The 24,014-nt window shown below is 41.3% G+C and overlaps 1 long non-coding RNA gene across 3 annotated transcripts in view; it reads left to right on the plus strand.

Moving 5' to 3' along the window:
* Positions 1-24,014, plus strand: part of LOC117345433 — a 74,379-nt gene that overhangs the window by 16,238 nt on the left and 34,127 nt on the right. For 2 of the 3 annotated variants that reach the window (XR_004538501.1, XR_004538916.1), the window contains exon 2: positions 20,412-20,520. This is a non-coding gene — a long non-coding RNA (uncharacterized LOC117345433). Of the gene's footprint in view, positions 1-20,411; positions 20,521-23,282; positions 23,355-24,014 lie in introns of all 3 variants that reach the window. The other variant, XR_004538128.1, reaches the window with a different exon arrangement.

The following is a 24,014-nucleotide window of genomic DNA, read 5'->3' on the forward strand; positions in this document are numbered from 1 at the left end:
TCACTGGATTGATTCAACCCGTGAGGGTACATGGTATTTAGATTATACATCCAACGGAGTTCTTTAATATTCAGACTATGCTCATAATTACCTCCCTCCCACCCAGTTTGAACAGTGTCAATAATACGCCACTTGAGGTCCGAGATTTTATGTTTCATTAGGGACCAATGACGGACTAATGGAGCTGTTTCATTTCCAGTATTGACACGAGATTTGTGTTCATTTAGTCTGACATTCATGGGTCTGCTGGTACGCCCTACATACATTTTCGGACATGGGCAAACGATCATGTAAATAACATGATCCGTTTTGCAATTAGTCCTAGATTTAGCTGTATATATTTGACCTGTTTGAGGGTGACACCAAGACTCACCTTCAAGAGCATAGTCACACCATTGGCATTGGCCACATCTATAGTGGCCATTGATGATGGAAGAATCAGTTTGTTTACGGTGACTATGCCCAATAAGTTCCCCAAGATTTCTTGCTCGTTTAAAAGCAAAGATGGGAAGGTCACATTGGGCTCCCATGGTCAATTGAATAATATGCCAATGTTTGAGAATAGCCCTCTTGATATCGACAGCCAGGTGAGAAAATTGTTGTACAAACACCATTGAATTACTTTCTTCAGAATCTTGTTTATATTGAAGTAGTAACGATCTATGAGCATACTTCGCTCTAGTGTAAGCCTGCCGTACGATGTATCTAGGATATCCACGCTGTTTAAATCGATTTTTAAGCATTCGGGCTTGGATCTTATATTCAGCCTTAGAGTGACATAATCTTCTCAAACGTAAAAATTGGCTGTGAGGTAGACTATTTTTAAGTTGTACAGGGTGAAAGCTATGGTAGCGGAGCATACTGTTACGATCAGTGGGTTTACGAAAAATGGTGGTTAATAATGAGCCCTGAGATTTGAATATAATCATGTCTAAAAATGCTATTTCATGGTGGTTAGTGGTAGCTGAAAATTGAATATTTGAATCCACTAGATTTAACCAATTGAGAAAAGAATTGAATGAATGGATGTCAGAATTCCAAATGCAGAAGACATCATCCAGATAACGTCTCCAGACAGTAATGTGTTGAAACCAATGAGACGTGTAAAGATGTTCTTCCTCCAGATGCGCCATGTATAAAGTGGCCACTGCGGGCGCCAAAGAAGCCCCCATGGCGATGCCATGGGTCTGTAAATAGAACTCCCCGTTACACCAGAAATAACTCTTGGTGAGAACCAATGTTGCTAGTTCCATCAGAAAAGACGGGGAAATTCGCCGGCAGAAGGTTTGATTTTCAAATGTCTTTTGCAATAAATTTAAAGCACCTTGTGTTGGAATCATGGTGTACAACGACTTAACATCTAGAGTTATCAATATCCCTTGAGTATGCATATGTGGGATGTTATTCAGAATATTGATCATATGAGTACTGTCCTTAACATGAGATTTTATCTTCAAAACTTCCTTCTGTAGGAATAAATCTAGGAATTTAGACAAGGGTTCTAATACTGAATGTTTCATAGATACGATTGGTCGTCCAGGGGGATGAACTAAAGATTTATGAATTTTTGGTAAAAAATTAATCCGTGGTGTCTTGTAAAATGGAGGACGGAGAAAGGCAGCCTCTTTAGTTGTTATCATTTTTTCTTTTAGGGCACCTGAAATTAAACGAGAGATGTGTTGTTTAAGTTCATGTACAGGGTCCTCTTGTAATTTCTTATAGAAACGAGTATCATCAACTTGTTTGGCAGCTTCTCTGGAGTAATCAGAAAGGGATTGGAGTACTATTGCCCCTCCTTTATCTGCACGGGATATAACTATATCCTGATGAAGACGTATTTCCCTCAAAGCATGTCTTTGTCGTTTGGTAAGGTTATCAGAAGGATGACTCAGATTTTCTTCCAATGATTCCACATCGTGAAGTACCAAATCCATCCATGTGATCAAATTCGGATGGAGAGGTAACGGTGGATGCCAATTGGATTTGCTGGATATCAGTGAACAATCTGAAGTAGGTTCCTTATCCAAAAAATAATGCTTGATATGCAGCTTACGTAGAAATTTGTATAAAGCCAGACGTGTTTCAAAGGAATCATAATACTTGGAAGGAACAAATCCTAACCCCAATTCCAATAGAGAAGAACAATCAGCAGAAAGTTGAAGATCAGATAAATTAATTATGGCTGAAAGTTCTTCTGGGACCTGGTCTGGGGGCCTGGATGGCCTTGTGACTGAAAGGCAACCCTTTTTCCTCGATTGCCACGATATTTCGAGCGGCCCCGGTTGCCTTGTGGATAGTAGTTTTTTGAAACTGAAGTAGATCCCGAACTATCACTGCCAGAAGCTGAGCTTGAGGATCCCTGGTCATCAGCATAGGGTTGTTGAGGACGTGAACCATTAGTTGATTTAAACATCCACAAATATACTTTATTAGTAAAGTAATCCCTTTCATCTCGTTTATATTTTTTTATCTTTGTTTGTTTGATCTTGTTCTTGTATAATTCCAATGATTTATGTAAATCCTCCTCTTGTTTAATAGCATCAGGTTCAGAAATGCCAGAATTCTTTAACTTGAATATTGATTGATTTATATTCTCTTTGAGCTCAGTTTCTAATTTGGTGGTTTGTTCGATGATTAGCAGCATCAAATCACTGCTGCACTTATTCAGTATAGCGCACCATTTATCTAAGAAGTCCGAATCATAAGCAAACAATGTAGGGGCTTTCTGTATGCGCAGTCCTCTGGGGATCATCGATGAGGTTACATACTGAGCTAAGGTGTTAGCGTGTAATTCTGCTCTGATTAATCTCTGGTGCAACGTTTCCAGTTCACTCCATGATGATGAGGAGGTATTTTCTTGTATATTATACAAGACAGGTCTGTTAGTCAATATAGTTCTCTGTTCCTCCGAGAAACTAAACATTTTTTGATTAGTAACATTTTGTATGTGTGCCATGGTGTTGAATACTCAAATCAAAATATAGTGCACCAAATTTCCAAAATTAACCAATAAGGTAAATTAGCCACAAAATAAAGATGTGTAGAAAACTAATCACTAGTTCCTCAGTTTGCCACACAGTGATATCGTATGGTAGCTGTCCTCATAGGAACTTTATAACGTGTATAGTTTTCATTGTTTTTATGATTATTTTTATACTTTTCTTCTTTTTATACTTTGGTGTATTTAAACATTTGTAACTCTGAAATACTAGTGCTAAAGATTTTAGCGTTAAAGGCATAAGTGGTGAAAAGAACATTCACTTAGCTTTTGTCTGACTCTGGGTCTAGCTCAACCCCCACCGACGCGTTTCACAATTTCATCAGGGTCGGGGAAGAAGAACGCTGAAAAAAACAACATCGGGTATATTAAAAAAGAGAGAGCTTTTTAAAGTAGAAAAGACCCAGTAATTTGAAACCTACTTATAATAGAAGTTGTTAAGCATACCAGAGCAGAATCTTTTCCTAGCTGAACGCTAGATCCATGTTTAAAGAGCCGGAAGTGTAGCCATTACGTTTTGAAGGGACTAATAAACTAAAAGAATCCCGGTCATGTGACCCAACCTTAACCTATGAAATCATCCAAATTCAATTGTGACAACTAAACCCAATCTGTCCTGAAGGCATAATCATATGCTTGCTGTTAACCAATCACTGGATTGATTCAACCCGTGAGGGTACATGGTATTTAGATTATACATCCAACGGAGTTCTTTAATATTCAGACTATTTCTACGTAAGCTGCATATCAAGCATTATTTTTTGGATAAGGAACCTACTTCAGATTGTTCACTGATATCCAGCAAATCCAATTGGCATCCACCGTTACCTCTCCATCCGAATTTGATCACATGGATGGATTTGGTACTTCACGATGTGGAATCATTGGAAGAAAATCTGAGTCATCCTTCTGATAACCTTACCAAACGACAAAGACATGCTTTGAGGGAAATACGTCTTCATCAGGATATAGTTATATCCCGTGCAGATAAAGGAGGGGCAATAGTACTCCAATCCCTTTCTGATTACTCCAGAGAAGCTGCCAAACAAGTTGATGATACTCGTTTCTATAAGAAATTACAAGAGGACCCTGTACATGAACTTAAACAACACATCTCTCGTTTAATTTCAGGTGCCCTAAAAGAAAAAATGATAACAACTAAAGAGGCTGCCTTTCTCCGTCCTCCATTTTACAAGACACCACGGATTAATTTTTTACCAAAAATTCATAAATCTTTAGTTCATCCCCCTGGACGACCAATCGTATCTATGAAACATTCAGTATTAGAACCCTTGTCTAAATTCCTAGATTTATTCCTACAGAAGGAAGTTTTGAAGATAAAATCTCATGTTAAGGACAGTACTCATATGATCAATATTCTGAATAACATCCCACATATGCATACTCAAGGGATATTGATAACTCTAGATGTTAAGTCGTTGTACACCATGATTCCAACACAAGGTGCTTTAAATTTATTGCAAAAGACATTTGAAAATCAAACCTTCTGCCGGCGAATTTCCCCGTCTTTTCTGATGGAACTAGCAACATTGGTTCTCACCAAGAGTTATTTCTGGTGTAACGGGGAGTTCTATTTACAGACCCATGGCATCGCCATGGGGGCTTCTTTGGCGCCCGCAGTGGCCACTTTATACATGGCGCATCTGGAGGAAGAACATCTTTACACGTCTCATTGGTTTCAACACATTACTGTCTGGAGACGTTATCTGGATGATGTCTTCTGCATTTGGAATTCTGACATCCATTCATTCAATTCTTTTCTCAATTGGTTAAATCTAGTGGATTCAAATATTCAATTTTCAGCTACCACTAACCACCATGAAATAGCATTTTTAGACATGATTATATTCAAATCTCAGGGCTCATTATTAACCACCATTTTTCGTAAACCCACTGATCGTAACAGTATGCTCCGCTACCATAGCTTTCACCCTGTACAACTTAAAAATAGTCTACCTCACAGCCAATTTTTACGTTTGAGAAGATTATGTCACTCTAAGGCTGAATATAAGATCCAAGCCCGAATGCTTAAAAATCGATTTAAACAGCGTGGATATCCTAGATACATCGTACGGCAGGCTTACACTAGAGCGAAGTATGCTCATAGATCGTTACTACTTCAATATAAACAAGATTCTGAAGAAAGTAATTCAATGGTGTTTGTACAACAATTTTCTCACCTGGCTGTCGATATCAAGAGGGCTATTCTCAAACATTGGCATATTATTCAATTGACCATGGGAGCCCAATGTGACCTTCCCATCTTTGCTTTTAAACGAGCAAGAAATCTTGGGGAACTTATTGGGCATAGTCACCGTAAACAAACTGATTCTTCCATCATCAATGGCCACTATAGATGTGGCCAATGCCAATGGTGTGACTATGCTCTTGAAGGTGAGTCTTGGTGTCACCCTCAAACAGGTCAAATATATACAGCTAAATCTAGGACTAATTGCAAAACGGATCATGTTATTTACATGATCGTTTGCCCATGTCCGAAAATGTATGTAGGGCGTACCAGCAGACCCATGAATGTCAGACTAAATGAACACAAATCTCGTGTCAATACTGGAAATGAAACAGCTCCATTAGTCCGTCATTGGTCCCTAATGAAACATAAAATCTCGGACCTCAAGTGGCGTATTATTGACACTGTTCAAACTGGGTGGGAGGGAGGTAATTATGAGCATAGTCTGAATATTAAAGAACTCCGTTGGATGTATAATCTAAATACCATGTACCCTCACGGGTTGAATCAATCCAGTGATTGGTTAACAGCAAGCATATGATTATGCCTTCAGGACAGATTGGGTTTAGTTGTCACAATTGAATTTGGATGATTTCATAGGTTAAGGTTGGGTCACATGACCGGGATTCTTTTAGTTTATTAGTCCCTTCAAAACGTAATGGCTACACTTCCGGCTCTTTAAACATGGATCTAGCGTTCAGCTAGGAAAAGATTCTGCTCTGGTATGCTTAACAACTTCTATTATAAGTAGGTTTCAAATTACTGGGTCTTTTCTACTTTAAAAAGCTCTCTCTTTTTTAATATACCCGATGTTGTTTTTTTCAGCGTTCTTCTTCCCCGACCCTGATGAAATTGTGAAACGCGTCGGTGGGGGTTGAGCTAGACCCAGAGTCAGACAAAAGCTAAGTGAATGTTCTTTTCACCACTTATGCCTTTAACGCTAAAATCTTTAGCACTAGTATTTCAGAGTTACAAATGTTTAAATACACCAAAGTATAAAAAGAAGAAAAGTATAAAAATAATCATAAAAACAATGAAAACTATACACGTTATAAAGTTCCTATGAGGACAGCTACCATACGATATCACTGTGTGGCAAACTGAGGAACTAGTGATTAGTTTTCTACACATCTTTATTTTGTGGCTAATTTACCTTATTGGTTAATTTTGGAAATTTGGTGCACTATATTTTGATTTGAGTATTAGACCATGTAAAACATGGTCTAAGTCCCAAAACCCCACCTAAAGTCACCAAATAAGCACTGCAAACACATAATACAGACCCCCACACACTACTCCAGTGATCACTGACCTCCCCACCCCCATAAAAATATTAATCACACCTTTAAAATTCAGCCTCCAGACCATCAACACCTGGCCACCTGGCATGGGAAAGCCTAGTCATCCAGCACAGAGGCAGCTTAAGTCGTCTTAGGGGTGAGTTAGGGACCCATGGAGAGGAGGACCTATGCCCATAAGACCCTATAATCCCTGCATTGATAAGGAAACATGTGCACTCCCCTATACACCCCAAAACCCTTTTGTACTGGCATATAAGTGGATCCTGCAGCCATAAGGGCTATTAGGATGGTAGATAAGTGGATCTAGGGGATTCTGGAGGTAGTTTGGGGGGGATCACCGTGACCTATATGGGAGCTGTAGTGAGGAGAAGACATGGCACTCTTTTTGTGAAGTTCACAGCAGTGCCCTGTAAGGTACCCCACTATTTAGGTGGCATGTCTGGGTGTTCAGTCTATCACTTTGCAGATCCCTCCCACGTCCAACAGAGCTTGTTCTAGGCGTTTTTGACTTGGACGAAAAGTTGGACGGAAATGTGGTATAATGATGGACGATTTGGCGGTTTGGACGATCAGATCTTCAGGACGTATAATTAGACAATTTTCAAAAGAAAAAAATTTTGGACGTATTTTTCAAAAATGTGTCCTAGGCTTTTTTTTTTTACTTTGGATGACTTGCGAGTTGGACGCAAACGGACTTAGACGTCCCTTTCGATTATGTCCCTCCACGCATTTTTTTGAACTTTCCAAAATCTCAGGGAATAAGTCCTATGGAAATATTTTAAAAGTACTTAATTGGAAAAAAAGTAAATAAATAAAATAAAAGTACTTAATTGAGGATTTGAGGTTGTCACAAGGAGCAGCGAGGGTTTGAACCCACAACCTCAGGGTGCTGAGACTGTAGCTTTAACCAGTGTGCCACTCTTGAAATCAAAATATAGTAGAAGTGAGCCAGGTATAGGGCAATGAAGCCATTGTGACATCACTGATGAGGTTGGCTCTTGTGCATTGGTGGAATGAGGCATTATGATGTCACAATGCCAGCTCTGGTTATTAGAGGCTGAAACTTTTCACACTGTTTATTTAATTTTCTATCCTGTTCTCCTAAGGGAGTTCAGAACGGTTTACATGAATTTATTCAGGTACTCAAGCAGTTTTTCCCCTCTCAGGCTCACAATCTATCTAAATGTACCTGGGGCAATGGGGGGATTAAGTGACTTGCCCAGGGTCATAAGGAGCAGTGTGGGTTTGAACCCACAACCTCAGGGTGCTGAGGCTGTAGCTTTAACCACTTTATCAGGGACTTCCCCCTCGTTATTGTGATCTAAGGAAGGTTTGAAGACATTTTTCTTTTTTAATGCTGTTTCCTTCTGTATTACTGAAGCGAGAGTATTCTTGTAAAATAAGTTTAAATTGCAATAAAATATAAAGAAAAAAAAAAAGAAAAGGTGTGAGATAAATTCAAAATCTCTTCGCACTTCATTATTCAACGTGCACCATGGTTAAAAAAAAAATGTTTAAAAACCTCAGGCATTAAGCTGTGTTGTTGCCAACTAGCGTAAATTAATTGGCAAATAGCAAATAGCCTTAATGCCACTTAAGGGTCCTTTTATTAAGGTGCGCTAACCCAGTGTTTTTCAACCTTTTTACACCTATGGACCGGCAGAAATAAAAGAATTATTCTGTGGACCGGCATCGGTCCGTGGACTGGCAGTTGAAGAACACTGGGCTAAGTCGTGGGCCAGACCCCGCCCATCTCTACCCGATTTCCACCCCAGACCCCGCCCCCATAATAGTATTAATTGCACCTTGCACGTCCCGTGCCTCATCTGGAAGCCTTCCCTCTAACGTTGCAACATCAGAGAGAAGGCTTCCGGTTCAGGCGCAGGATGCCCGTAGGAGCCACTGCCCGTGGCTTTGTGCACTGAATCAGTTAGGAAGAGGGAGCTGGCTCGAAGATAACGCTGCATCGGTCGCACCGTGGACTGGCGGTTGAAGAACACTGTTTTGGGCCTGATGCACGCGCTGGCCCTGTGGACCGGCAGGAAATTTCTGTGGACCAGCACCGGTCCATGGACCGATGATTGAAGAACACTGCGCTAACCAATTTAGCATGCGCTAAAGATTAGCACGCTAAATGCTAAGATGCCCATAGGAATATAATGGCTATCTTAGCATTTAGCGTGCACTAATCTTTAGCACGCACTAAATTGGTTAGCACACCTTAATAAAAGGACCCCTTAATAAATAGGGGATTTGGTATTCTGGTTTGTAATTTCTCGCCTTTTGGGGGAGGGAGATATTCTACAATTGGTGCTTTAACTTAGGCGCTGGTGGTTGTCCTATCGGTGCCTACGTTAATTGGGAAATGCCATTTGAAACAGCCAATAGCTTTAAAGCGCCTACCAGCGCCTAAAGGAAAGGCACCAGGAGTCCCTAATTAAAGACAATGTGAACCTTAGAAGGAAAGTAGAAATGCTTGAGAATAACTCACAAAATAATAACCTGAGACTTATTAATTTTCCTAGACTTACAACGGTAACTCCTAGGGAGATGCTTAAGCGATACTTGGTAGAAATTCTGCAAGTCCCGGAGGAAACTTTGCCCCCATTTTCTCAAGTGTACTACACTTCTCCTTCGTTATTCGCGGGGGATAGGGGCAGAGTCGGACCGCGAATGGGGAAAAACCGTGAATATCCGGCGCTGACTTACCCCCGCCTCCCCCCGGCATCCCGGCCTTACCTGGTGGTCTAGCGGGTTTTCGAGGCAGGAGCGATCTTCCTACACTCCTGCCCCATGCAGATCGCCAATAGGAAATGGCTGTGGGGAGTTCCCGTAGTCTCTCGAGACAATGACAGGAACTCCCCACAGCGCTAGACCACCAGGTAAGGCCGGGATGCCGGGGGGAAGGCAAAAATATGGGTGTTTTTTTTTCCCCCCTCCCCCCCAAAAAATCACAATTATGTGAAATTGCTAGTGTGGAAACCACGAATGGGGAGGGGGAGTGTACCTACCAAATAAGAATGGGCCTCAGCAACAGTTCAAAGTACCTGATCAAGCATCATTGAACGTATCAGAAATTTTGGAAACGTCAGACAAGGATATAGTAGCATCTTCTACATTGATTCTAACGGTAGCACTTTTAATTGATCAAATATGGTTATTGAGGCTTTTCTTTAAAAATAAAAAGTTTCTTGGCTGTAAAATTCAAATGTTCCCTGATCTCTCAAGAGAGATGCAAAAACGTCATCGAGAATTTCTTCTTCTGAGACTAGAAGTCATTTCATTGGGGGCCACATTCTACTTAAGACATCCTTGTAAGTGTATTATTTGCCATCGCTCAGTTAAATATGTTTTCTTCGAACCTCAACAATTAATTGATTTTTTTGGCCTTGTCTCAACTGGATGGGGAGAAATCAAGTGCTCCATAGTTTAATATGCTAACCCTACCTCAGTCCTATGGTTTATAGCATATCTTCAATATATAGATTTATATTTTCTTTTGTCTCGCTTATGTGAAGTCTTGGATCCTAATATAGAAGACTTGACTGAGTTAGTCAAAAATTTATATTTCTTATGTTTTTTTTAGGATTGTTAAAGTGTAATATGTTTTATACTTTAACGAATGTAATATCTTGTCTAATCAGCTTTCTGTACAAGTGTACAGTATACTTGGTATAAAATTTAAAATTTAATAAATAAAAAAAAAAGGAAAGGCACCGGAATTGCACTTCCAGAGGTGCCACAATCGCACCTTCGGAGGCACCTACTGGCATCTGTCGCCACTATGGACTTGACTCATGCTGAAAGTTGCGATAGGCTCCGTAAAGCACCTACATAGGCATGATTCATGACATAAATTAGGCACAAGAAACTTAGACCAGGAAAAGCCTGGCCTACATTTAGAGCCCCTATCTTTCCCAGAGGTATGAGTCTCTTTACGGCACTGATGTGTGATTGACATGTTATCAGCGGATGCTTTTTAGAGAATCCTGGCCTTTGTGTACCATATTCCATTGCTAAAGCTCCCTTGAAATGGTTCTCATCAGGTCTATAAGTTGTATATCCTACTTGACTATCAGGCATTTATATGCAACTCAAATGTTAATATTAAAAATAAACATCAAATTTTTAGTATACGTACCCCTCCTTTTACTAAACCACGATAGCGGTTATTAGCGCAGGAAGCTTCGCTGAATGTTCCACGCTGTACCCGATGCTCATAGACCTCCTACAAACAGCGTAGAACATTTGGCGAGGCTCTCTGCGCTAATAACCGCTATCGCAGTTTAGGAAAAAAAGGGGGGAGGGGGGTAATTTGAAAGTGTCTGTAGGGAAATTCTCTTCCCCTTTTCCTTCCTTTCCCCTTCACCAGCTTGAAAAATCCAGGAGTCAAAATTGTGGAACAGATCGGATGTGCCAGTTCGTAATTTAATAAGCACCCAAATAACTTAAAAGCAATCCACAAAGGATGTATACAGTCACAAGTGACCCACAGGATAGAAACCAAATAGTGTATACAAAAAAATATGACCCAACAGGGGCCGTGTTTCGGCAAAATAAAAATGCCTTCTTCTGGGGTCTTATTTGTTTATTTATTCATTCAATTTTCTATACTGTTCTCCCAGGGGAACTCAGAATGGTATGCATGAATTTATTCAGGTACTCAAGCATTTTTCCCTGTCTATCCTGGTGGGCTCACAATCTATCTAATGTACCTGGGGCAATGGGGGATTAAGTCACTTGCCCAGGGGTTTGAATCCAGAACCTCAGGGTGCTGAGGCTGTAGCTTTAACCACTGCGCCATTCTTGAAATCAAAATGTAGTAGAAGTGAGCCAAGTACAGGACAATGAAGCCACTGTGACATCACTGATGAGGTTGGCTCTTAGGCAATGGAGGAATGAGGCATTATGATGTCACAATACCAGCTCTGGTTATCAGAGGCTGAAACTTTGCACACTGTTTGTTTATTCAAATTCCGATACTGTTCTCCCAGTGGAGCTCAGAATGGTTTACATGAATTTATTGAGGTACTCAAGCATTTTTCCCTCTCTATCCCAGTGGGCCCACAATCCGTCCAATGTACCTGGGGCAATGGGGGGGATTAAGTGACTTGCCCAGGGTCAAAAGGAGCAGCGTGGGTTTGAATCTCCAACCTCAGGGCGCTGAGGCTGTAGCTTTAACCACCGTGCCACATTCTCCCCTGGCTGTCTTAAATCTAAAAACATAAAAGTTAAAAAAAAAAAAAAAAATCCAAGCAAGTTAAGAGGCTACTCACAAGACTACAATGTAGGCTGGTGCACAGATTCATGAAAAATGCTTCCTCCAAAGGATTTTTGGAATGAAACAGCGACTTTAGTATCCATTCAAAATCCATATCCTTCAATCGCCCCAAAATATATTCAGAAGCCAGTAAATAATGCAGCACAGATTGTGTGGCAGTTGGTTGTAAGTACTGTAATTGGAAATGGCAGAAGTGAAGTGATTTATGGCATAAACATATTACATTTCACTGACTGATTATATAGGTTTAAGGAGTGTCCTAGTAAGCCAATATTTGATTTATTCACTAGATGCTTATTGCTCTATTGCTTCATTTGAGGGGGTTTTTCTAAGCAGAATGTTATCATGGAGCAAAAAAATTCTGTATGCCACAAGGACTATCAGCCCAAGAAAAACAACACCTAGCTATGCTGGTGACGGGTCAAAATCGCGCGAGACAAAGCCACGCAGACAATGGAGCGCCGACAATCGCATGCAAGATGTCTGCACGCTGGATTTAAACAGTATTTTAAAGCACTCCGGGGGGGCATGGGGGGAAACCCCCCCTTACTTTACTTAGAACTGTTGGCGCTCCCATTGGGGGTGGGGGGGGGAACCTCCCATTACAGAGGAAACTGTACTTTTCCCCTAAAAAACTGGGAAAAAGGCTTTTTCCTCTACAATGGGGTATTCCCCCTCCCCCAACACCACCCACAACCACGCAATGATGCCAAAGGAAGAGGACTGGTCTACCTCAGTTTAGCTGACTGAAAGATGAGATCCTTCAGAAGTAAAGTTAATTCGAGCAGGGAGTGCTAACAATTTCAACCAAAGTAAACTCATCCCTCTAGCACGGTTGGAAAGTCTCAAAGGCGAAGCTCCGCCACGATGGTGGGCGGTTCTCAAGATGTTGCACATTGGGACGTGGATATACCTAATTATTCACCAGTTTTGCACCAATTCTCAAAGTGAAATTATGTTCCGAAATTTGCCACGCATGTTTAAATTTGTGCAGCCACTTGCACCTGCTTTTTTTCTGCAGTTAAACTTTGCTGAAAAAGTACGTATGAAGTAGAGAGTGACACGGAGGACAAATTTTTTCCCGTCTCCACGGGAACTGATTTTCCAGTCCCGTCTCAGAAAGTTCTTTTCCTATCCCTGCAAGCTCTGTCCTCATCTGCACAAGTCTCAAACACTTTAAAATCATAAGTGTTGTGTGATTAAGGCAGAGCTTACAGGAATGGGGCAGGGACAGAGACAGCGAGAACTCGCGGGGATGGGACGGGAAAAAGTTTCTCCCTGTGTCATTTTCTACTGTGAAGCTTAAAAAATGCAGTGCATAGATTTTCTTCCTTTTCCTGACTGAAACCCAACCCCAGAAATGCCTTATCTCAATGCAGATAAAAGTAACATCTCAGCCACATTCAGGCAGAGAAACTCTCAGCCAACTGATTTATGGATGTAAAATGCTTTTTGCTAGTATAAATGGCTTTCTTAATTGACCACCCTGCACATATTTTCCTTCTGACACACTCTTTAGGGCAGGGGTGTCAAACTCATTTCAAAGTCAAGCCTCACTGGAAAACATTTAGGGCTCCTTTTACAAATATACGGGAGCGATTCCCCCACGGCAAATGCATCGAAGCCCATTCAGTTCCTATGGGCATTTGCCACAGGAGAAGCACTGTTACGGTTTTGTAAAAGGGGCCCTTACTTTCATCCGGCCAACCAGAAGAGGAAGGAAGAGGATTTACATTTTCTATATATGTGTATATTAAAGCATATGGGGTTCATGATCGAAAGAAAAAAACGTCCAAAAACCAGCCTAAGTCAGCACTTGGACGAACATTTCCCAAATATGTCCAAATGCCGTTAATAAAAACGGGTTTTGGACGTATTTCTAAATGACCTAGGCCTCCATAGTGCTGCTGAACAACCAAAGCTAAATGGGGCGTTTTGGGAGGAGTGTCGAGGGCGGGAGTTGGGCGGGACGTGGGCCGGCTTAGACTTAGTCGTACAGCATGTGTAACCGAAAGTTATACAGCCCACGATCGACGGAACTTGGACGTTGTGACTTAGACCATATAAAACATGGTCTAAGTCACAAAACCCCACCTAGTCACCAGATAAGCACTGCAAACACATAAAACAGACCCCCCACACACTACCCCAGTGATCACCGACCCCCCCCCCATAAAAATATTAATCACACCTTTAAAATTCAGCCTCCAGACCATCATCACCTGGCAGCCTGGCATAGGAAAGCCTAGTCATCCAGCACAGAGGCGGCTTAAGTCATCTTGGGGGTGGATTAGGGACCCATAGAGAGGAGGACCCATGCCCATAAGCCCCTGTAATCACTGCATTGATACTGAAACATGTGCACTCCCCTTTATACCCCCCAAAACCCTTTTGTACTGGCATATAAGTGGCTCCTGAAGCCATAAGGGCTATTGGGGTGGTAGATAAGTGAGTCTAGGACATTCTGGAGGTGGTTTTGGGGGCTCACCATGACCTATGAGGGAGTTGTAGTGAGGAGAAGACATGGCACCCTTTTTGTGAAGTTCACAGCAGTGCCCTGTAAGGTACCCCACTATTTAGGTGGCATGTCTGGGTGTGCAGTCCATCACTTTGCAGACCCCTCCCACGTCCAACAGGGCTTGTTCTAGGCATTTTGGACTTGGACGAAAAGTTGGACAAAAATGTGGTATAAAGATGGACGATTTAGTGACTTGGACGATCAGATCGGCAGGACGTATAGTTAGACGATTTTTGAAAGAAAAAGAATTTTAGACGTATTATTCGAAAATGTGTCCTAGGCTGTTTTTTTACTTTGGACGACTTATGACTTAGACGAAAACGGACTTAGATGTCCCTTTTGATTATGCCCCTCCACGTGTATATTATAATGTGCATATTAAATGTATGTATAATGTACATATTAAATGTATATTACACGTATGTGCATAATGTGAATATTAAAGCAAAATGTGTTTTCATATACTTTTGTAAAGTCATCTTTTACCATTTTTATGTACCCAGTTAATTGTTTTATGGAGGGAGTGAAAGGAATTTTAGTGGCCACTGCTGGGGAGGGAGGAGGAGGAAAGAGAACTGGAGAAGGAGAAGGTATCTGGGGGGGGGGGCAGGGGGAGAGAGGGAATCTCAGAGGGGGGAAGATGGAGAAAAGATCTACGGCCAAAGGAGAGAGAGATAGGTAATGAAAGGCAGAAGTGCAGAAGAGAGGAAAGGGAGGATTAGGGAATAAGAGAAAGAGAAGAAATGAGGAAGGGAGGAGAAAGAGGATCTTGTTAGAAAATGAAGGAAAGGCGAAGGGAATATCCTGTCACTCACTTTCTACCCTGCTGCCCCTTCTAATCATTCTCCTCCCACTTCCCCCATCTAATCTTTTTACTCTCAAATTCCCTCACTCTTGTCTTCCCACATCTTCTCACTCATTTTTGTGTTTCCCTCATTCATTCACACCCTCCCAGAGATTCTCTAGTTTCCCACTCCAATACTAACCTCACTCATTCTCTTGTTGTCTTTCCACGGCATCTCTAACAACATCACTTTCTTACTCCCCCACCCTCAATTTATGCCCACTCTCTCCTCCAACCACCTCAGACATGGTCCCATTTGCTTGTTAGGAAGAAAAGGAAGAGGGCGACAGCAGGGAATTTTCATCCTCTGCTGCCCACACCCATTTTGTCATTATTTTTTTTTTTTTTAGCTTAATGGGCACTTTAGCACTGTTAGGTTCAAAGCAATTTCACTGACTTCAAATATTAGTCACTCAACCCTCTTCACTCAGTGCCCATTCTCAACATTTCAATGTGAACTGAAGATGATTTCAGTAAACTTGTTTAACCAAATGTAACCTAAGAACTCGTATAGCCTTATCTCTGTATTCTACTTACATGTACTCAATGACCCTACATTGTGTCTAAATCTCTGACTTTCTCCCTTTCTCTTATTACCTACATGTATTCGACAACTTTCATTGTAATTATTTCGCTAATTGTCCAACTCTTCTTATTGTAAACTGCCTTGAACTACTATGGCTTTGGAGGTATATAAGAATAAAATTATTATTATTATTATTATTATAATGCTGCCAAAACTACTATAGCTTACAGGCCACCACTCGAATAATTTAACTCGAAGCAGTGCCAATCCTCATCGATCCCAAAAATATAACTATAACGTGTTTCATATGTACACAAGCAAGAGTACTATTCAAATTTTACTGCCTACTATTTAAAACCATAAACATAGACAACTCAACCTACTTAACACTGCCTAATCTAAACTACCTCAACCAGACATAGGAGAACCCATAAACCGTTCACGCATCCCCCAAACAAAAAAAATTGTACGATGGCCTTCTAGCCACACAAGCAGCAAAACTAGACTATCAACTCTCCAATTTACTGATAACAACCCCAGACTACAAATCGTTCAGAAAAGAAATAAAAACCATGCTAATCAAGAAATCCTTGAAGACAAAACTAACACCGCAAGACTCGTCCCAATTCTCTGCAGCAACCTGCTCTACTCTTCAATTCCTCTGGAAATGGCCAGATAACTCCTTTTGTATTCCGCCTTGAACCACAAGGTAATGGCGGAATAGAAATCACGAATGTAATGTAATGTAATTTCATAATTGTACTTAACTTAGTTTTAATTCATCCCCTTGCCGAAGCGTTTCATGCTCCTTTTTCAAGGTCAGGGAGATACTACGAAAAAGAAAAAAGCGCATGTAGTTCCTTTAAGCAAAACTCGGCTTGTAGATTTCTGTTCTCAAGTGGTTGATTCTTCTGTTATCCTCCATGGACAGTTTGCTCTGTTATAGCACTATTTTTGAATGATGGCTTTTGTTTCCCTGTTATGCTGTTGGGTGCTCTAACAATAAAACATATTTTTTAATAAAACTCAGCAGTAACACAGAGAAACGGAGAAAAATAGATCAAGTTTCAAGTTTCAAGTTTATTAGAAATTTGATGAATCGCTTATACGTGAAATACTAAGCGAATTACATTAAAATCCAAATTTATGCATACATTAAAATACAAAAAAATAATAATAACATCAGAAAAGGGGTTAGACCTACAGATCAACAGACATAACTGGATGTGGAGGGATGAAGGGATAAAGTTACAATATTAATAATTTTAAAAAGAGGGAAACAATAGAGGGACAAAACATTAGGTGCATGTCAAACAGACTACTGTATTCACAGACAGCCACCGCAAAGCCAAGATGGCCGTGGAGTTTTTACATCACACTGAAATAGGAAAAACCCCACTGATGCCACCACCCTATGTAGTGCAGAGAAGCCCAAACATCCTGGGACTCAACAGGGGAATCTGCTATAAAGATTATTTTTTTAAAAAACAGAACAAAGATAGTTTTACTCTGCCAGCGCCATCCAATCAGTGACTTCATTCAAGCCATCAGGTATCATACAATTCAGGTAGCATGGGAGGAGATTGTGGCTCTAGGTGCTGTACTGTACTGCCTTGGTCTCTTCCTAATAAGCTGAGAAAGGCCAGCATGATAGAAACATAGAAACATGACGGCAGATAAAGGCCAAATGGCCCATCCAGTCTTCCATCCGCAGCATCCACTATCTCCTCCTCGCCCTATTGGCAAAGGCTCTTTACACCTGCATTGTGATGTCATAAAACTTTATGGTTATAGAAACATGACGGCAGATAAAGCCAAATGGCCCATCTAGTCTGCCCATCCACAGTAACCATTATCTTTTTCTCTCTCTGAGAGATCCCACGTGCCCTTCCCAGGCCCTTTTGAATTCAGACACAGTCTCTGTCTCCACCACCTCTTCTGGGAGACTGTTCCATGCTTCTACTACCCTTTCTGTAAAAAAGTATTTCCTTAGATTACTCTGGAGCCATTCACCTCTTAACTTCATCCTATGCCCTTTCATTGCAGTTTCCTTTCAAATGAGACTCGACTCATGCACATTTATATTACGTAGGTATTTAAACATCTCTGTCATATCTCCCCTCTTCCGCCTTTCCTCCAAAATATACGGATTGAGATTTTTAAGCAGGAAGAGGAAGACAAGAAGACAGGGCCAGCCCTATCCACAGTGGCGTAGTAAGGGGGTGCGGAGTGGGCAGTCCACTCTGGGCCTGGACTTCCTAAGGGCATGGCACCCCTCCTCCTCCCCCCTCCCTCTGCTCCTCTTTGCCATGCACACGTGCCCCTTCCCTTCCCCTGTACCTTTTTTACTTCCCCGGCGCAAGGTTGCTGCCCACATCGGCGCTCTCTCAGACATCACTTCTGGGACCTTTGCCCAGGAAGTGATGCCAAAGTGTGAGCCGACACCAACGTGGGCATACTGCTCACGCCAGAGACATTAAAACGTACGGAGAAAGGTAAGGGGGTGCACGTGCAGCAGGGGGCGGGGAAGAAGGAGGGGCGCCAACGCCCCAAGCGCCGCTCACCCTTACTATGCCACTGCTTACCCACTATACAAAATGAAGCTGAACTGGGGGGGGGGGATTAATAAAAAACAGATGGTACCAGGCAAAGCAGTATGGCTAGGGTAAGTAGTAGTGAATGCAGCAATGTTGAGGCTGCACAGGGCCCTTACTGCCTGGAATAGTGATTCTGATTTATCTCCTACACTTCTCCCTCCGTATTCGCGGTTTCTGCACTCGCGATTTTGATTATTCACGGTTTTTAGATTCCTGGCTCCTCCCCCCAAATTACCTCATCCCTGATTGCAGAGAAAAATTTTGGCGCATTTTTCCAAGTACTGATTCCCAGCGTGCACAGACAAAATCGCTGATTCCCAGCTTGCACAGCGTTTACAGAGAAAATGGCTGATTCCCAGAGAAAATCGCTGTTGTCTTTTTTGTTATTCACGGTTTTACCATATTCACGAGGGTTTTTAATAGAAAACCACGATTAACATATGAAAAAGTTATTTGTGGTTTTTCTGTATTCGCGGGTCTGTTAATCCCCTATCACTGCGAATATGAAGGGAGAAGTGTATAACTCTTTTTCTTATTGGTATAATTTGCTAGAAGAAGATAGTTAATTGACATAGCCACGGTTATGTAATGTATGACAGAGGGACGTGTTCACCGCTTTCCACAGCGCAAACACCGCTTCATGACTTCTGCTGTCATTTTTCTTTTAACAAAAAAAACTCCTCACGCAGCGCACCGAAACCGCTGGCAAATATCAACTAAACTAAACAAAACTAAAGCAAAATGAAACTGACCTTGCCCCAAAGTGAAAAATACCACTCCAGGCAGGAAGTTTTCAATAAACCAATAGTTGTAGACTGCTTACAGAGTAAAGACAGTTACACTAAATTTAGGCTTCCTGTTTTGTTGTGGGGTTGTTGCGGGTTTTTTTTACAAGGAAAGAAGAAATACAAGGAGTTACGACCCCTCACTGGCACTGAGGGGAGGGTGAGGCAGAGACCTGGGGGGGGGGGAGGGGGCAGTTATAACCCCCAAAGTTGGCACCATTCAGCCAAACACCCCTGTCTCACTCAAGAGGACCCTCAACAGGAGACTAGATTGACCATAGACAGCCAGAATTCAGGAGCTAGTAGAATAGCTGCAGGGAGATAGAGCATACTGAAGCTGCAGGAGACATTCCATCCAAGACGACCACCTGTTAATCAGTTCTCTAGCTCCACCTGCTGGTCAATGTGTGCTACATTGATAGACAATGTCCTTGATTTATACACTGTCTTGCTTTACATTGTGTACGCTCTTCTGTAAACCACTTAGTTTGAGGCAGTCTATAAATTTAAAAAATAAATAAATAAATAATCCTCTCCTTTACAAAGCTGCGCTATCGTTTTTAGCACTGGCCACTGCGGTAACAGCTGTTACCTCCATGTCCGGCGCTAAAAACTCTAGCATGGCTTTGTAAAGGAGGGGGGGGAGGGTAAATGAATAAATACTGTGCACACATTACAGATTCAATGTTATTCTAAACAAGAAGTTGCAGTAGACTCTCAGTTAACCGGCGACAATGGGGATTGATAGGTGCCGGATAAATGTAGTTTCCGGTTGCTTGAGTTACTATTAAAAATACGTCTAACTAATACCATACCCCATACTATGCCATACCATAAACTGTTTCAGACAAACTACCGGTCATATTGTAGGCGCATTTAGGTGCGGCTTGCTGAGTTTACACTTAAATTTATGGCAGAAATTGATTTTATTTTCATTTTTTATTTAAAGTATATCTTTGATTTTTTTTTGGCCGGTTGCTTGAGTTTTGGTTAACAGAGGCTGTATTTTCCCCTGGGCCCCTGGTCAGTAACAATCCCAGCCCACATTCTGCCCTCTGGCAACACTCTAAACCAGGATGCATTTCTAATGGCTTTATTGTTATTTATTCCAGCTTGTAACCTCTGTTCTCTAGCACAAACTCTCTGCTCAGATACTTTAAATATCAGATTAATGCTTCCTTATGGGCCTCTAATCAGAATTGTTTACATTTCTTTTCTGGCAAATTCCTGTGAGTTTTGTAGTTCCTTAATCTATAATCTGTAAAGCTTTCAAATTTCTTCCTCATTTTCAGGGCCTGGTATTCTGGAAGTGTTTAAATTCATCGACAGCAAACATTTCAATTACACATCTGTAAAATGTGGTGCCTACGAGAAGAACAAACACACATTGACACCATAAAAGTAAGGAGGAAAATATGCTGTACATGTCTGAAATACATTATATCCTGTTTGAGATTTTGCTGGGGAAATGATGACAGTAGAACCCTGCTTGATTTGTACTAACTTTATTTGCACTTTTGGTTAATTGGGATTTTATTTAATCAGGGTAGTTAATGTTCAGTTCCAGTAATTGGGACTTTTAGATTATTGAGCTTTTCCAGTAAGTACCAACTAATAAGCATTAGTCTCATCTCACTGCTTTTTAAATCTTTGTATCTGTTACTGTGCAGACTTTATTGGCTTTGATGAAAAAAACAAAGCATCATTATTATTTCATTTGTCTATGAAGGCTGCATTATCAATTCACGGAGGAGTGGCCTAGTGATCAGAACAGCTGCCTCGGCACCCTGAGGCTCTCAGTTTGATTCCCACTGCTGCTCCTTGTGACTCTGGGCAAGTCACAACACTTCATTGCCCTGGGTACAAAATAAGGCCTAGATTCACTAAACTCACCTTTCCGATCCGATCCATGGGTGATCCGGGGCCGAGTCTTCCCGGGTGACCGATTCACTACGAGTTATCATGCAAATTAATTTGATCAGACGCACGTCCCACAGCATGTGCAGACCATTTTCTCCACACAAGAGAGGTCAAAACAAGGGGGGGGGGGCTTTAATGGTGTCAGGTCAAAAGCGCACCGGGACAAAGGCGTGCCCAGACAATTGAGCGCAGCGCGGAGGCGCGCGCCACAGAAAATTACTGTTTTTAGGGCTCCGATGGGGGGGCGTGGGACCCACTTTACTTAATAGAGATCGCACCGCGTTGTGGGGGCGTTGTGGGGGATTGTAACCCCCCACATTTTACTGAAAACTTCACTTTTTCCCTGTTTTTAGGGAAAAAGTTAAGTTCACAGTAAAATGTGGATGGTTACAACCCCCCAAATCCCCCATAACGCCGGCGCGATCTCTATTAAGTAAACTGGGGGGGGGGCTCCCCAACAAAACCCCCCTAAAAACTGTAATTTTCTTCGGCACACGCCTCCATCTTGCGCTCAGTTGTTGGCGCGCGTCTTTGTCTTTTGCAGGGTTGTCTATGAACCGGCTTTAATGGAACAGAACACACTTTAGATATGGAACAGAACATGTTGCAGCCAGGAGCAGAACACGCTTTTAACCCTCGGGTTAAAACCGCAGATTAAAATCACGGGCTCGCACTGCGGGGAAGGGCGGCAGAGAGCAAGAAAGTCGGCAGAGTTTTTTCCTTCTTGTGCTTTTTGCACAAGGGAGATGGGATTTCAGGGCACCAGAGAGCAGGAGAGTCGGCAAGGTCCTCAGCAGTCGCTTCTTTTTCCATCGGCCAGCCCAATCGGTGTTCCTTCTTCTGTTTAGTGAATCGCTGCCTTCCTACTTTGCAGCAACCAAAGTGGAATTGTCCAAAAATGAATGATGTGCACTAAAGAATTGTCCTCCAATTCATCTGGTGAAATGATGATCTTTATTGTTCAAACATCAAATTGACAACGTTATGTCAGCAGACAGCATTTGTTTACTTCGTGGGATTACACTCCTCTTTAATTGATTTGTGGTTAAATTCCTTCGCGTGTTAGTACATCTCGTATATCTTCATTAGTGACTTTCAAGACTCCTGAGGCAGGCCTGTTGGCCGAAACATGCGCATGTCGAGTCAATTTGTCAATTTGATGTTTGAACAATAAAGATCATCATTTCACCAGATGAATTGGAGGACAATTCTTTAGTGCATATCATTCAATTTTGGACAATTCCACTTTGGTTGTTGCACATTTGTGGTTGTGGTGTTGTTTTTTTTTCCCCTGTTTCTTTCTTTTTCCTACTTTGCATGCCATTTCCCCTCATTTGCATGTGTGGATCAGATCGGATCGGGCAGAAGGCTAGCGAATCGGTTCAGGATCTCAAACTGGTCGCAAACCCTCTTCTCTGCCCCACCCCCTCCTTCCTGACCTCCCTGCTGTGCCCTTCCCCCGTACCTTTTTCATTTTCCAGGCAGGGACAATATCACAAAATTTGCTGCCTGCGTTGTGTCGGCTATCCCTCTGACAACACTTCCTAAGCGCAGGGCCCAGAAGTGATGTCAGAGAGAGGAGACACTGACACAGGCAGCAAGGGAAAAATAAAGAGGTACGAGGGGAAGGAAGGGGTGCACAGCAGGGGGAGGGTCAGAGAGAAGGACCAGTGCCGGCGCCCCTTTCAAGACCGTGCCCAGGGTGGACCACCCCCACCCCCCACCCCCGACACCCCCTTTACGAAGCCTCTGGCTGCAAAGCTTCTCAAGAACAAGTGGCAACAATTTGCCAACTGCAGTGGGACAAAGATTTTACATATTTTTTATATACAGACTTTATGCCAATTGTCAAAGCAAAAGTACATGTGGACTTTCTGTTTGAAAACAACACGTGGTACAAAGTTTGCATGGTCATTTGCAATAGATACTTTTTTTTTTTTTTTTTAATTCTTTATTTAAATTTTAACTACAATTCACAAGAGTAATCTTGTTCCATGCAATACAGAGAAAGAAACAAATTTCACCAAAACAATATATCAAATTTGAACAAAACATTTCACATTTGAATAAAACATTTTATCCCTTCTTTAGACCACAATAAAAAGGGGTGTGATAATCAAATAATATTGGAGACATAAATTAAAGAATTTAATTCAAAGGAAAAGGCTTAGTGAGGCACGGCTACCTCTAATTATATTATATTCCATTCTACATCAATCCTTGGTGATCTTTTTAACTCTTAGGAACTCCTTTAAATGGTCTGAAGAAAAGAAAACATATTTGGTTCCCAAGTACCTTACCAAACATTTACAAAGGTAAGCTAGTAGGAATGTAGCATCCAGTTTGAGAGTTTCTTGACGTAAGGAAAGAAAATCTTTCCTTTGCTCTTGAGTCACTTTGGAAACATCTGGATAAATCCAAATACGTTGTGCTCCAAATAATTTTTGAGAATTTTTAAAATATAATCTTAAGATCATATTTAAGTCTTGCTCAAAAACAAAAGATATTAGAAGCGTAGTTCTCTCAGTCTCTGGATTCAGAGTTTGTTCTAAAAGAGCAGTAACATTAGCAAAATCAATCTGTTCCTCTTGTCCATTATTTTTCTCCATATTCTTTTGAGGAATCTTTTTATTTGGCAAATAGTAAATCTTATTTAAAGGAGGAATATTGTCAGAAGAAATTCCCAAGTTCTCAATCAAATATCTTTTGAAGAAATCAATAGGCGGAATTCCAGGTGAAATTGGGAAATTCAAAATACGAAGATTCAATCTCCTATTATAATTTTCAAATTGCTCTAATTTTCTGTGTATAGAGGAATTATCTTTAATTATTGCTGTTTTAAACATTTGAAGCTGCTGTATATCCTCCTGTATCTGTTTGTTTTGGCTTGAGAAATCCAATTTAACTGAGTCAATGGTTTTAGTTAAAGTATCAATCTTAGAGTTAATGTTTGTTACCTCCTCAGTATTTTTAGC

This window comes from Geotrypetes seraphini, chromosome 1 (assembly GCF_902459505.1).
Source record: "Geotrypetes seraphini chromosome 1, aGeoSer1.1, whole genome shotgun sequence".
NCBI lineage: Eukaryota > Metazoa > Chordata > Amphibia > Gymnophiona > Dermophiidae > Geotrypetes > Geotrypetes seraphini.